Consider the following 14,032-nt stretch of genomic DNA (forward strand, 5'->3'; position numbering starts at 1 on the left):
TGGGAGTGACAGGTTAAGGTTAGCCAACCCTTTGTTAGCCAACAGATCTAGGAAGCCAGCGAGCTTCCCATCCAACGGCATGTGGACAAGCCCTGCCCCCTCCATCACCTCCACACCCATGCAACATTAGACTGGAAAAAAAGGTAAGCGGTAATTGACTGTGGCTAGCATCAGGACGGTCACACCACTCGGCAACATGGATCAATGAGCGGCACGCTAGAAGCCGGTGATTCCCTTGCTTCTAACGTAGCAGGGACGTGTGGCTGTCCCAAAGACAAACCCAGTACCTGGTGCTGTGGGGGTTACTACCTCCAGTACCTGAAGCTGTGGGGGTTACTACTTCCAGTACCTGGTGCTGTGGGGGTTACTACTTCCAGTACCTGGTGCTGTGGGGGTTACTACCTCCAGTACCTGAAGCTGTGGGGGTTACTACTTCCAGTACCTGGTGCTGTGGGGGTTACTACCTCCAGTACCTGGTGCTGTGGGGGTTACTACTTCCAGTACCTGGTGCTGTGGGGGTCACACACACACACACATTCCATTAGCAATGCAATCATCCAGGCAAAAGGTATTTTTTTATCAAACCAAATTACTGTATATGATGACATACAGTAGGATCTCCCCGTGGAACCTGTAGAAATAGCTTAAAATATGTTTAGGTTACCTTTTGTCTGCTATGCTATCACAGGGTGTCTCTGGTCATTGCAAAGAAGTCAAAAGTAGTGCACTATTTATTTTATTTTACCTTTAATTAACTAGGCAAGTCAGTTAAGAACAAATTCTTATTTTCAATGACGGCCTAGGATAGAGCTATAGGGCTCTGGTCAAAATTAGTCCTTCTGTAGCTCAGTTGGTAGAGCTCATTTGGTAGAGCATGGCGCTTGTAACGCCAGGGTAGTGGGTTCGATTCCCGGGACCACCCATACGTAGAATGTATGCACACAATACTGTACGTCGCTTTGGATAAAAGCGTCTGCTAAATGGCATATATTATTATTATTATTATTATAAAGAATAGGGTTCAATTTAGGGTGAAAAGTAGTGCACTATATAGAGAAAAGGGTGCCATAGGGCTCTGATTTAAATCAGTGTTCCATTCAAGGTCTAAAGTAGTGCACTATAAAAGGAATAGGGGGCCATTTGGAACGCCAAACACAGTGACTTGTGAGACAACCTCGCTATCTGTTATTGAGCTGTTTGCCTTTTTAGGTTGTGTAATGTTCAAAAAAATAATAATTGGGGGGGGGGGGGGGGTTATTTAATTCAACCTTCTTTGTTGTAGTGTTGTTTATGTGGTTCTGTGTAAGGGTCATTTCAGGTCAGACCATAGAACAGAAAGAGTACATTTTGAAAGAGCATAAAGTGAGCCTATTTGTCCTCAGGTTTAATCTACCTGTCTGGGACAGTTTAATTGATGGAACATTGTGTTGTATTTAAATTTAAAAAACATTTTTTTTAAACCTGGTACACTTTATTTATTTTATCTTTCATTAACATTTAAATGGAAATGTTCTGACTTGAATTGCAATATTGCAAGATTAAAATGTTTTCTCTCTCTCTCTCTGCCTTCCCTTTCTCTCTCTCTGCCTTCCCCTCTCTCTCTCTCTCTCTCTCTCTCTCTCTCTCTCTCTCTCTCTCCATCTGCCCTCTCTCTCTCCCTCTCTGCCTTCCCCCTCTCTCTCTGCCTTCCCCTCTCTCTCTCTCTATCATTCTCTCTAATTCTCTCTCTATCATTCTCTCTCTCTCTCTCTCATTCTCTCTAATTCTCTCTCTATCATTCTCTCTCTATCATTTTTCTCTCTCTATCATCTCTCTCTCTCTCTCTCTCTCTCTCTCTCTCTCTCTCTCTCTCTCTCTCTCTCTCTCTCTCTCTCTCTCTCTCTCTCTCTCTCTCTCTCTCTCTCTCTCTCTCTCTCTCTTTCTCTCTCTCTCTCATTCTCTCTAATTCTCTCTCTATCATTCTCTCTCTATCATTTTCTCTAATTCTCTCTCTATCATTCTCTCTCTCTCTCTCTCTCTCTCTCTCTCTCTCTCTCTCTCTCTCTCTCTCTCTCTCTCTCTCTCTCTCTCTCTCTCTCCCCCATCTCTCTCTCTCTCTCTCTCTCTCTCGCTCTCTCTCGCTCTCTCTCTCTCTCTCTCTCTGCTCTGTAATCTTTGCCATTTTTATTTTTATACCTCTGCAGTGTTTTTTTTTATCAACGTATTTAATTTCATAGAAACTAACCCCAGAACACTTTTAGTCGAGTGTCTTTCTTATTTTTTCTATTAGCACTTTACAGCTGAAAGTCAAATAATGTATAGTCACAAGTTTGAATACTTGGATACATCTCCATTAGTCAAAGTGCCACACAGAGTAGTGCTTTTAACATCTCTGTAAAGATGCTATTTCCAAGGCAGAAAAAAAACACACAATAAATTCACTGAAGTGTCTCGAAGAGCTTCAAAACGTGTTATTTTCAAAGAAACCAGATCCCATTCACTGACCATGGCCAGCCAAACTCTGAAGAACTTCTGAGTACTTCCTCTTTTCTTCTCCGTCTCCTCCCACTTCCTCTTTCTTCCCTCAATATTTCCCTCCCCTGAAGAGAAAAACCTATTCTGACATTACTCTATATTGTAGATCAGTGGGTTCACCATGTGGCCGTGAACTCGTAGATTCAGTGACTGCATCCCAAATTGAACCCTATTCCCTATATAGTGCACTACATTTCAGTACAAAGGGAATTAGGGTCCCATTTGGTGTGCAAACAGTTTCATTTTCAGGTTGGGTATCACTGGAGACAGTCTTAAGGTGGAGAACTACCTGACACTCAAGGAGACCACTACTCCATTTTATTTTTCCATAGACACCTAGGGTGTCTATATATATTTTTTTCAGCGAGATCACACCGGATAAACTTCCATTTTAGACGTCGGTATATGCCTTTATTGCCTTCCACTAGTCGAGGGGCAACATGATCATGTGACTTGTGATGAGGTCGGTGGCTGGGTAAGCACTGGCTAGGATCATGCATTACCTGTGACTTGTGATGAGGTCGGTGGCTGGGTAAGCACTGGCTAGGATCATGCATTACCTGTGACTTGTGATGAGGTCGGTAGCTGGGTAAGCATTGGCTAGGATCATGCATTACCTGTGACTTGTGATGAGGTCGGTGGCTGGGTAAGCACTGGCTAGGATCATGCATTACCTGTGACTTGTGATGAGATCGGTGGCTGGGTAAGCACTGGCTAGGATCATGCATTACCTGTGACTTGTGATGAGGTCGGTAGCTGGGTAAGCATTGGCTAGGATCATGCATTACCTGTGACTTGTGATGAGGTCGGTGGCTGGGTAAGCACTGGCTAGGATTATTAATTACCTGTGACTTGTGATGAGGTCGGTGGCTGGGTAAGCACTGGCTAGGATCATGCATTACCTGTGACTTGTGATGAGGTCGGTGGCTGGGTAAGCACTGGCTAGGATCATGCATTACCTGTGACTTGTGATGAGGTCGGTGGCTGGGTAAGCACTGGCTAGGATTATTAATTACCTGTGACTTGTGATGAGATCGGTGGCTGGGTAAGCACTGGCTAGGATCATGCATTACCTGTGACTTGTGATGAGGTCGGTGGCTGGGTAAGCACTGGCTAGGATCATGCATTACCTGTGACTTGTGATGAGGTCGGTAGCTGGGTAAGCATTGGCTAGGATCATGCATTACCTGTGACTTGTGATGAGGTCGGTGGCTGGGTAAGCACTGGCTAGGATCATGCATTACCTGTGACTTGTGATGAGATCGGTGGCTGGGTAAGCACTGGCTAGGATCATGCATTACCTGTGACTTGTGATGAGGTCGGTAGCTGGGTAAGCATTGGCTAGGATCATGCATTACCTGTGACTTGTGATGAGGTCGGTGGCTGGGTAAGCACTGGCTAGGATTATTAATTACCTGTGACTTGTGATGAGGTCGGTGGCTGGGTAAGCACTGGCTAGGATCATGCATTACCTGTGACTTGTGATGAGGTCGGTGGCTGGGTAAGCACTGGCTAGGATCATGCATTACCTGTGACTTGTGATGAGGTCGGTGGCTGGGTAAGCACTGGCTAGGATTATTAATTACCTGTGACTTGTGATGAGATCGGTGGCTGGGTAAGCACTGGCTAGGATCATGCATTACCTGTGACTTGTGATGAGGTCAGTGGCTGGGTAAGCACTGGCTAGGATCATGCATTACCTGTGACTTGTGATGAGGTCACTGGCTGGGTAAGCACTGGCTAGGATCATTCATTACCTGTGACTTGTGATGAGGTCACTGGCTGGGTAAGCACTGGCTAGGATCATTCATTACCTGTGACTTGTGATGAGGTCACTGGCTGGGTAAGCACTGGCTAGGATCATTCATTACCTGTGACTTGTGATGAGGTCACTGGCTGGGTAAGCACTGGCTAGGATCATTCATTACCTGTGACTTGTGATGAGGTCACTGGCTGGGTAAGCACTGGCTAGGATCATTCATTACCTGTGACTTGTGATGAGGTCACTGGCTGGGTAAGCACTGGCTAGGATCATTCATTACCTGTGACTTGTGATGAGGTCACTGGCTGGGTAAGCACTGGCTATCATCAAAGACAGATTTACTCACAAATAAACCTTGATGAATCCCAAGTTCACCATACAAGACAAATCCAACAATCAGAGTGACGTGGCTATTAAGCGAAAATCACCAAATGTAAATACCAATGTAGCCAAGATACACAAGTGATAGCTTCGGATGGTGGCATATTTACATTTAATCTGACAAAATGACACACTGCTTTAACTCAGCTAAGCCACTATGACTTAGTTGAGTTACAAATGATATGTGTCACTAAAATGCCAACATAGACACATTTCATCTGATCATTTGTTAGGAAAACTCCACAGCCAATCACAATGGATTACAATTCTTCCAATGATCTTGGCTTATTTTGTGTCAGTTGTGCAATTGAAATGTGTCATCTGCATTTATCCCCTCGGGGATTCAATCCCGTAACCTTTCAATTACTGGCCCAACGCTCTAACCACTAGGCTAGCTGTGTGGCTTTCAGATCACAGACCTAAGAAAGATAATGCAATGTCAATAATACACATAGGTTATTGCTAGTTACAACTAAATAGTCAAACAACATTTTATATTCAAATGAAACAAATCAATGCACGGTGTAGTCAGCAAGCAACAAGTAATCCATAGTAGCTTTAACTTTAGCTTTAACACTCGTATACATACAGTTGAAGTCGGAAGTTTGCATACAGCTTAGCCAAATACATTTAAAATAATTTTTTTCACAATTCCTGACATTTAACCCTAATAAAAAAATCCCTGTCTTAAGTCAGTTGGGATCATTTAGGATCACCACTTTATTTTAAGAATGTCAGAATAATTGGAGAGAGAATTATTTATTTCAGCTTTTATTTCTTCTTTCACATTCCCAGTGGGTCAGAAGTTTAGATACACTCAATTAGTATTTGGTAGCATTGCCTTTAAATTATTTAATTTGGGTGAATTGTTTCGGGAAGCCTTCCACAAGCTTCCCACAATAAGTTGGGTGAATTTTGGCCCATTCCTCCTGACAGAGCTGGTGTAACTGAGTCAGGTTTGTAAGGCCTCCTTGCTCGCACACGATTTTTCAGTTCTGCCCACACATTTTCTATAGGATTGAGGTCAGGGCTTTGTGAGGGCCACTCCAATACCTTGACTTTGTTGTTCTTAACTTCTTACGGGTAGATGGGCCTATAGCGTCCCACCTGGCCAACATCCGGTGAAATTGCAGAGTGCGAAATTCATAAAATACTAAACTCAAATAATTAACATTCTTGAATATATATCAAAATAAAGCTTAACTTCTTGTTAATCCAGCCGCTGTGTCAGAGTTCAAAAAGGCTTTACGGCGAAAGCACACCATGCAATTATCTGAGGACAGCACCCCGCATACAAAACCATGAAAAACATATTTCAACCAGGCAGGTGTGCTACAAAAGTCAGAAATAGCGATATAATAAATGCCTTACATTTGAAGATCTTTTTTTGTTGGCACTCCTAAATGTCCCACAAACATCACAAATGGTACTTTTGTTCGATGATGTCCTGCAGCCAGGTCCCTAATAATAAGGGTATCCCATAGAAAATAATTCCTATGACCGCCATTCTTTTTTTCCCTGGATGGTTTGTCCTTGGGGTTCCGACCGCCAAATCAGTTCTGTTATACTCACAGACATTATTTTAACAGTTTTAAAAACTTTGGAGTGTTTTCCATCCAAATCTACCAATATGCATAACCTAGCTTTTGGGCCTGAATAAATTTAAATAAATAAATAAATAAAGCCCCCAAAAAATTCCCTGGATGGTTTGTCCTCGGGGTTTCGCCTGCCAAACCAGTTCTGTTATACTCATTATTTTCACAACTAAATAATCACTTTCTATCTAATATATTAGCTATGTCTTACCTTTTCAGCATGTCGGTTTTTGCTCTCCCAACTTTGTGAATGCAAATATGATGTTCACTCTCGACACTGATACTAAAAAGTCATTCCCGCTCCTTACTTCCAGAAAGCTAAAGTAAAAAAGTCCAGGTAAAAAGTATGAATTGGTCATTTAGTTTCACACAGTACTGGACAGTCTAGTACTCACTTGTTCGCCTGTCAGAGAGATAGCAGTGAGGGAGATGGTGGCATAGTGGTTAGCACAACTTTCCCTAGCACAACATGTTTAGGCAATACCATTGCCCAAAACATTACATTTGTCTCGAATTAAGCTACTTCAAGCTAGGCAAAGCAGCTATGGCTAAACTGACCCTGACCATTAACGATGACTGGAGTCAGCTAATGCAGGGCATTTCAAGAATTTGAATGTGTTCGAATGGACTGAAAGAAAGGCAGAAATATCCATCTTTCCTGAGGTTTTGATAATTATTATTTTTCATACAGTTTAAGCTGTTATTTAAATTTTTTGCATATCAACCACTTAAAAAAAAATGTGATTGCAGAAAAGTATGTTTAAAAATATATATAATTTTCATAGCAGCTTATTTTATTAGATTATCACAGGGTAAATAGTTATGATATGGTTTGGCTTGGAAGAGGTTTTTTCACCTGGTCACATACTGCTGATGTGTTGTGCATTGAAGTCCACAAGCAAAGGGAAAAGGTGAGAGGAGGAGAGCGCATAGATGCGAGAAGGAATACAACGTGGCTGCTATGAAAGTAACGTGTGATTCTGTTGAAAAATGCTTCTTAAAGGGAAGCAAACGGAAGAAAAACGGGGATAAACACACTCCTGAATTTGTCCAATAGAAACTGTTGTTTTGCAACTGTTGGACTAACGGTTACACCCTTGATCAGATGCTAGATGCAGGCAAAGAGTGTGCAGGGCGTAATTGAATGTGTCACTGTCTGTCCATGTGTCATTGTCTGTCACCTCAAATTTGTCTCTCGGCCTGTGTGCACTGTGCCCCTACGCTGTAAACTTTCAGTTACAGGCTAGGTTGTAGCAATCTCAAGATAGGTATAGGGAACATTTGAGTATCATGTAATAGCCTAAAACTATCAATTTTACATTGAACTGGGTGAATGGAATAGGAATGACAGTCATCCAATATGCTGTAATAGAAAAAAATGACCCTCCCTCATCTTAAATGATACTGACCGCCGCTGGTGTGGATCCCCCCTTCCATTCCATTCTCTCTGTGATGGATCTGACATCCACATGCTTGGGGAGTCGATTCAGGTTGAAAACAGGGTATGCTGCACACAAACACACACAGTATGCTTTGAAGGCCAAATGCTCAGCTAACAAGTTCTTATTGTTCTCTATTATTCTTTCACAGCATTGCGCCAACCATAATGGAGGGAAAAATAAATTAAAGGAGGAGTGAGAGGAGAGAGAGGGAGAAACAGAGAGAGAAGAATAGGGAAGAGAGAGGAGGGGGACGAGGTAGAGAGGGAGACCAGATTGAGGAGGGAGAGGAGAGGGAAGAGGTAGAGAGGGAGACCAGATTGAGGAGGGGGAGAGGAGAGGGAAGAGGTAGAGAGGGAGACCAGATTGAGGAGGGAGAGGAGAGGGAAGAGGTAGAGAGGGAGACCAGATTGAGGAGGGAGAGGAGAGGGAAAAGGTAGAGAGGGAAACCAGAGGGAGGAGAGAGCGGAGAGGTAGAGGTTGAGAGAGGAAAGAGAGGATGAGGGAGAGGGAGAGAGAGGAAAGAGAAAGAGAGGATGAGAGAGAGAGAGGGGGGGGAGAGATAACTGGAAACTTACACTGCAGCAAATTATTATCGTGATGGAAGGGTGTTTTAAATTACAGGTCATTTGAGTCATGGGCTGGAGGACTTAAATCGTTGGAATCAATGTCAGAGACGCAGGAGGGAGGGAGGGAGGGAGGGGTGACGTTCTGCCCAGTGAAGTCTGAAGAGTGTGGTGGAGTGGAAGCTTGGGGGGGGGGAGAGGCGAGAGAGACACAGACACAGAGGGAGGAAGGGAGGGTGAGAGAGAAAAGAGAGAGAGAAGGGAGAGGGAGAGAGACAAATAAAAAGAGGGGAGAGAGAGAGAGGGAGAGGCAGATGGAGAGAAGAAGGAGAGGGAGAAACCGGGGACAGTGAGAGACAGAGAAAGGGAGGAGAATCCTTTCCCTTTGATCTTGGCGGATAAATGCTCATTAGCTAGTTGATAAATGTATAACAGAGACGGCAAAGCCACAATGACCAGAGAGAATCCATATCTCGTTGTACGGCAACCATGAGGAAAATGAGGAAAATACATTTCATTGCTTTCAAGGAAGAAAATATAACCTCATCTAGAAAAGGCCTATTAAAACATTCCTTTATTTTACATGCTGAATTGGTGATGTCATCTCTACACTATCCGTTCAATGCAGACAAATAGCATATAGATACATGCATATACGTTCATGAAAATTACTTCCACATTCCAACGACATCCAAGGACACATTGTTAAAGAAAATACAATCCAGAACATTACATTTTTCCCCTCAAGTGGACATGAAATGATCTCTGTTTTATCTCTGTTCTCTTCAGTGTTACCGTACTAAGTGTTTTCAGAATATTAAACCACAATACTTTCAAGGACATTGGTGAAGAAAGTACACTCCAGAAACGTACATTTCATAAGTCGTCTCTTCAGGCTTTTTCCAACTTCGGCCTTCTAAAGCTCTGACTTCTCATTGCTACAGATTCAGAGTAGTGGAAACTATACACATAAAAACAAACACACACTCACTCACAGATACACACTCACTCACAGATACACATTCACCTCACAGATACACACTCACTCACACATACACACTCACACACACACACACACACACACACACACACACACACACACACACACACACACACACACACACACACACACACACACACACACACACACACACACACACACACACACACACACACACACACACACACACACACACACACACACACACACACACACACACACACACACTCACTCACTCACTCACTCACACATACACTCCTACCCCAGAGGACTTACCTGTTTTCTCTCGTTCTCCACTCTGCCTTTCAGTCTAATGGAAATAGCATGTCAAAGCTGTTATACTCTCACATTCCCCGTCTCTCTTTCTCTCTCTTTCACAGTCTCTCTTTCGTTCTCTCCATCTTTCTGTCTCTCTTTCACTCACACACTCATTATGTCTCTCTCTCTCTCTCTCTCTCTCTCTCTCTCTCTCTCTCTCTCTCTCTCTCTCTCTCTCTCTCTCTCTCTCTCTCTCTCTCTCTCTCTCTCTCGCTCTCTCTCTCAATTAAATTCAATTCAAGGGCTTTATTGGCATGGGAAACATGTGTTAATTAACATTGCCAAAGCAAGTGAGGTAGATAATATATAAAGTGAATATATAAAGTGAAATAAACAATAAAAATTAACAGTAAACGTTACACACACAGACGTTTCAAAACAATAAAGACATTACAAATGTCATATTATATATATACAGTGTTTTAACAATGTACAAATTGTATAGGACACAATATAAAATAAGTAAGCATAAATATGGGTTGTATTTACAATGGTGTGTGTTCTTCACTGGTTGCCCTTTTCTCGTGGCAACAGGTCACAAATCTTGCTGCTGTGATGGCACACTGTGGAATTTCACCCAGTAGATATGGGAGTTTTTCAAAATTGGATTTGTTTTCGAATTCTTTGTGGATCTGTGTAATCTGAGGGAAATATGTCTCTCTAATATGGTCATACATTGGGCAGGAGGTTAGGAAGTGCAGCTCAGTTTCCACCTCATTTTGTGGGCAGTGAGCACATAGCCTGTCTTCTCTTGAGAGCCATGTCTGCCTACGGCGGCCTTTATCAATAGCAAGGCTATGCTCACTGAGTCTGTACATAGTCAAAGCTTTCCTTAAGTTTGGGTCAGTCACAGTGGTCAGGTATTCTGCCACTGTGTACTCTCCATGTAGCGCCAAATAGCATTCTAGTTTGCTCTGTTTTTTTGTTAATTCTTTCCAATGTGTCAAGGAATTATCTTTTGTTTTCTCATGATTTTGTTGGGTCTAATTGTGCTGCTGTCCTGGGGCTCTGTGGGGTGTGTTTGTGTTTGTGAAAAGAGCCCCAGGACCAGCTTGCTTAGGGGACTCTTCTCCAGGTTCATCTCTCTGTAGGTGATGGCTTTGTTGTGGAAGGTTTGGGAATCGCTTCCTTTTAAGTGGTTATAGAATTTAACTGCTCTTTTCTGGATTTTGATAATTAGTGGGTATCGGCCTAATTCTGCTAAGCATGCATTATTTGGTGGTCTACGTTGTACACAAAGGATATTTTTGCAGAATTCTGCGTGCAGAGTCTCAATTTGGTGTTTGTCCCATTTTGTGAAGTCTTGGTTGGTGAGCGGACCCCAGACCTCACAACCATAAAGGGCAATGGGCTCTATTGATTCAAGTATTTTTAGCCAAATCCTAATTGGTATGCTGAAATTTATGTTCCTTTTGATGGCATAGAATGCCCTTCTTGCCTTGTCTCAGTTCGTTCACAGCTTTGTGGAAGTTACCTGTGGCACTGATGTTTAGGCCAAGGTATGTATAGTTTTTTTGTGTGCTCTAGGGCAACAGTGCCTTGATGGAATTTGTTACTCTCTCTCTCTTTCACTCTATTCCTCTCTCTTACTCTCTCTCTCTCTTTCTGTCTCATGCTCAATCGTTCTCTATTTCTTTATTCTCGCTCTCTTTCACTCTATTTCTCTCTCTTTCTCTCTCTCTCTGTCTCATGCTCAATCGTTCTCTATTTCTTTATTCTCTCTCTCTTTCACTCTATTTCTCTCTCTTACTCTCTCTCTCTCTCTGTCTCATGCTCAATCGTTCTCTATTTCTTTATTCTCTCTCTCTTTCACTATTTCTCTCTCTTACTCTCTTTCTCTCTCTCTCTGTCTCATGCTCAATCGTTCTCTATTTCTTTATTCTCTCTCTCTTGCTGTTTCTCGCTGTCTACATCCTCCTTCTCTTTGGTTAGATTGCCAGAGTGATGGACAGACAGACATACACCCCTCAAAAGGAAGAGAAGACATCCAGAAGGATGGAAAGGAAAGGAAATGGTCAAATTATTGACAGTCGGTTCTGACTGGGTCAGGTAGTGCTGAGAAGTGTGATGTGAAGGAAAACTATCTACTAACCTTACTGTCAAATATCATCCATTTGCTTTGTTGAATTCATGTCCGAAACTGTCATCAAGTTGTACTGAAATCACTTAATTTGATCAAGTCTCTGTGTCTTATAGTGTTCATACGGCTTCCATCCAAGGTGTGTCTGTAACTAGACAGGGCATTTTATTTGTTAACCTTTATTTAACCAGGCAAGTCAGTTAAGAACAAATTCTTATTTTCAATGATGGCCTAGGAACAGTGGGTTAACTGCCTGTTCAGGGGCAGAATGACAGAGTTGTACCTTGTCAGCTCGGGGATTTGAACTTGCAACCTTTCGGTTACTAGTCCAACACTCTAACCACTAGAGTGACTGCCCCCCATCATGACTGCCACTGAACAGGCATGATGCACAGACATTGAGACTGTTGGCATATGTTCTCTAATATGGTGAATACTTTCGGCATCAGTGCATCCTAATAATATAGCTTTTCGCCAAAGTGTGCACATGTAAGCATTTATGGTTTTGAAAGAAAATGACTGGAACTCCCTCTACCCCAATCCAATGCTTTTAGACTTGTGTGGAGTAGTAAACGTGTTCACACGTCTGATGGAACGAGGGATTATTGGGACACAAACTTAAACTGTACCACCACCTAGTATGGTTTTCAATTCTAGCTGTTATAACGATACAGGGCGAGACCCAGATGGGCAAGACCCTGTACCAGTGTCAGGGCAAGACCCTGACACTGACCCAGGGCTCAGTGTCAGGGCAGGCAAAGGTCGGAACCGGGAGGACTAGAAAAACAGAGACTTGGAAAAAGCAGGAGAATGGAAAAACACGCTGGTTGACTTGACAAGACGAACTGGCAACAGACAAACAGAGAACACAGGTATAAATACACAGGGGGTAATGGGTAGATGGGTGACACCTGGGGGGGAGGGGGATGGAGACAAGCACAAAGACAGGTGAAACAGATCAGGGTGTGACAGCTGTAGATCTTTGGATTAATTATGTATTTTTATATTTTTAGGGGCGGCAGTTACCCTAGTGGTTAGAGCGTTGGGCCAGTAACTGAAAGGTTTCTGGATTGAATCCCCGAGCTGACAAGGTAAAAATCTCTCGTTCTGCCCCTGAACAAGCAGTTAACAAACTCTTCCCCGGTAGGCTGTCATTGTAAATCAGAATTTGTTCTTAACTGACTTGCCTAGTTAAATAAAGGTTAAATTAAATATACACTGCTCCAAAAAATAAAGGGAATACTAAAATATAAATCTTGATGTTCTCTGTCAAATGCCAAACATCCTGCACGGTGTTGGGCTGTAAGCACAATCCCCACCTGTGGACGTCGGGCCCTCATACCACCCTCATGGAGTCTGTTTCTGACCGTTTGAGCAGACACATGCACATTTGTGGCCTGCTTAAGGTCATTTTGCAGGGCTCTGGCAGTGCTCCTCCTGCTCCTCCTTGCACAAAGGCGGAGGTAGTGGTCCTGCTGCTGGGTTGTTGCTCTCCTCCACATCTCCTGATGTACTGGCTTGTCTCCTGGTAGCGCCTCCATGCTCTGGACACTACGCTGACAGACACAGCAAACCTTCTTGCCACAGCTCGCATTGATGTGCCATCCTGGATGAGATGCACTACCTGAGACACTTGTGTGGGTTGTAGTCTCCGTTTCATGCTAACACCAGAGTGAAAGCACCGCCAGCATTCAAAAGTGACCAAAACATCAGCCAGGAAGCATAGAAACTGAGAAGTGGTCTGTGGTCACTACCTGCAGATCCACTCCTTTACTGGGGGTGTCTTGCTAATTGCCTATAATTTCCACCTGTTGTCTATTCCATTTGCACAACAGCATGTGAAATGTATTGTCAATCAGTGTTACTTCCTAAGTGGACAGTTTTATTTCACAGAAGTGTGATTGACTTGGAGTTACATTGTGTTGTTTAAGTGTTCCCTTTATTTTTTTGAGCAATGTATATATTTCAGAATCTGACAGTGGTATATATTATAGTATATCTTAGTATGTTGCAACTGCCACTTGAAAAGTAACAATCCCCATATGTTGTTGAATGGATTCAGTATTTACAGAAAAATATTAACTTAAAACAGTATATTGGTTTTGTATAGGAAATGTACTGTACAATATACGTTCAGCAATATCTCTGACTCAAGGGTAACACCTTTTCTTATTACACCTGACATAGGATTAGCAAATTCAGCTACAGAGGTTTAGACATTCCATCTGTGTCCATTTAGGATCATTTGGGAAGCCATTCTACACCCATAAGCAAACAGCAGACCTAATAGAATAGTTAATTGTCTTTTCTAGCCCACCTGTCAAAGCCTGAGAGAAAGAAGAGGGAGAGAGAGATATGGTGAGAGAGGAAGATGAAG

The sequence above is a fragment of the Oncorhynchus gorbuscha genome, linkage group LG14 (assembly GCF_021184085.1).
Source record: "Oncorhynchus gorbuscha isolate QuinsamMale2020 ecotype Even-year linkage group LG14, OgorEven_v1.0, whole genome shotgun sequence".
NCBI classification, from domain to species: domain Eukaryota; kingdom Metazoa; phylum Chordata; class Actinopteri; order Salmoniformes; family Salmonidae; genus Oncorhynchus; species Oncorhynchus gorbuscha.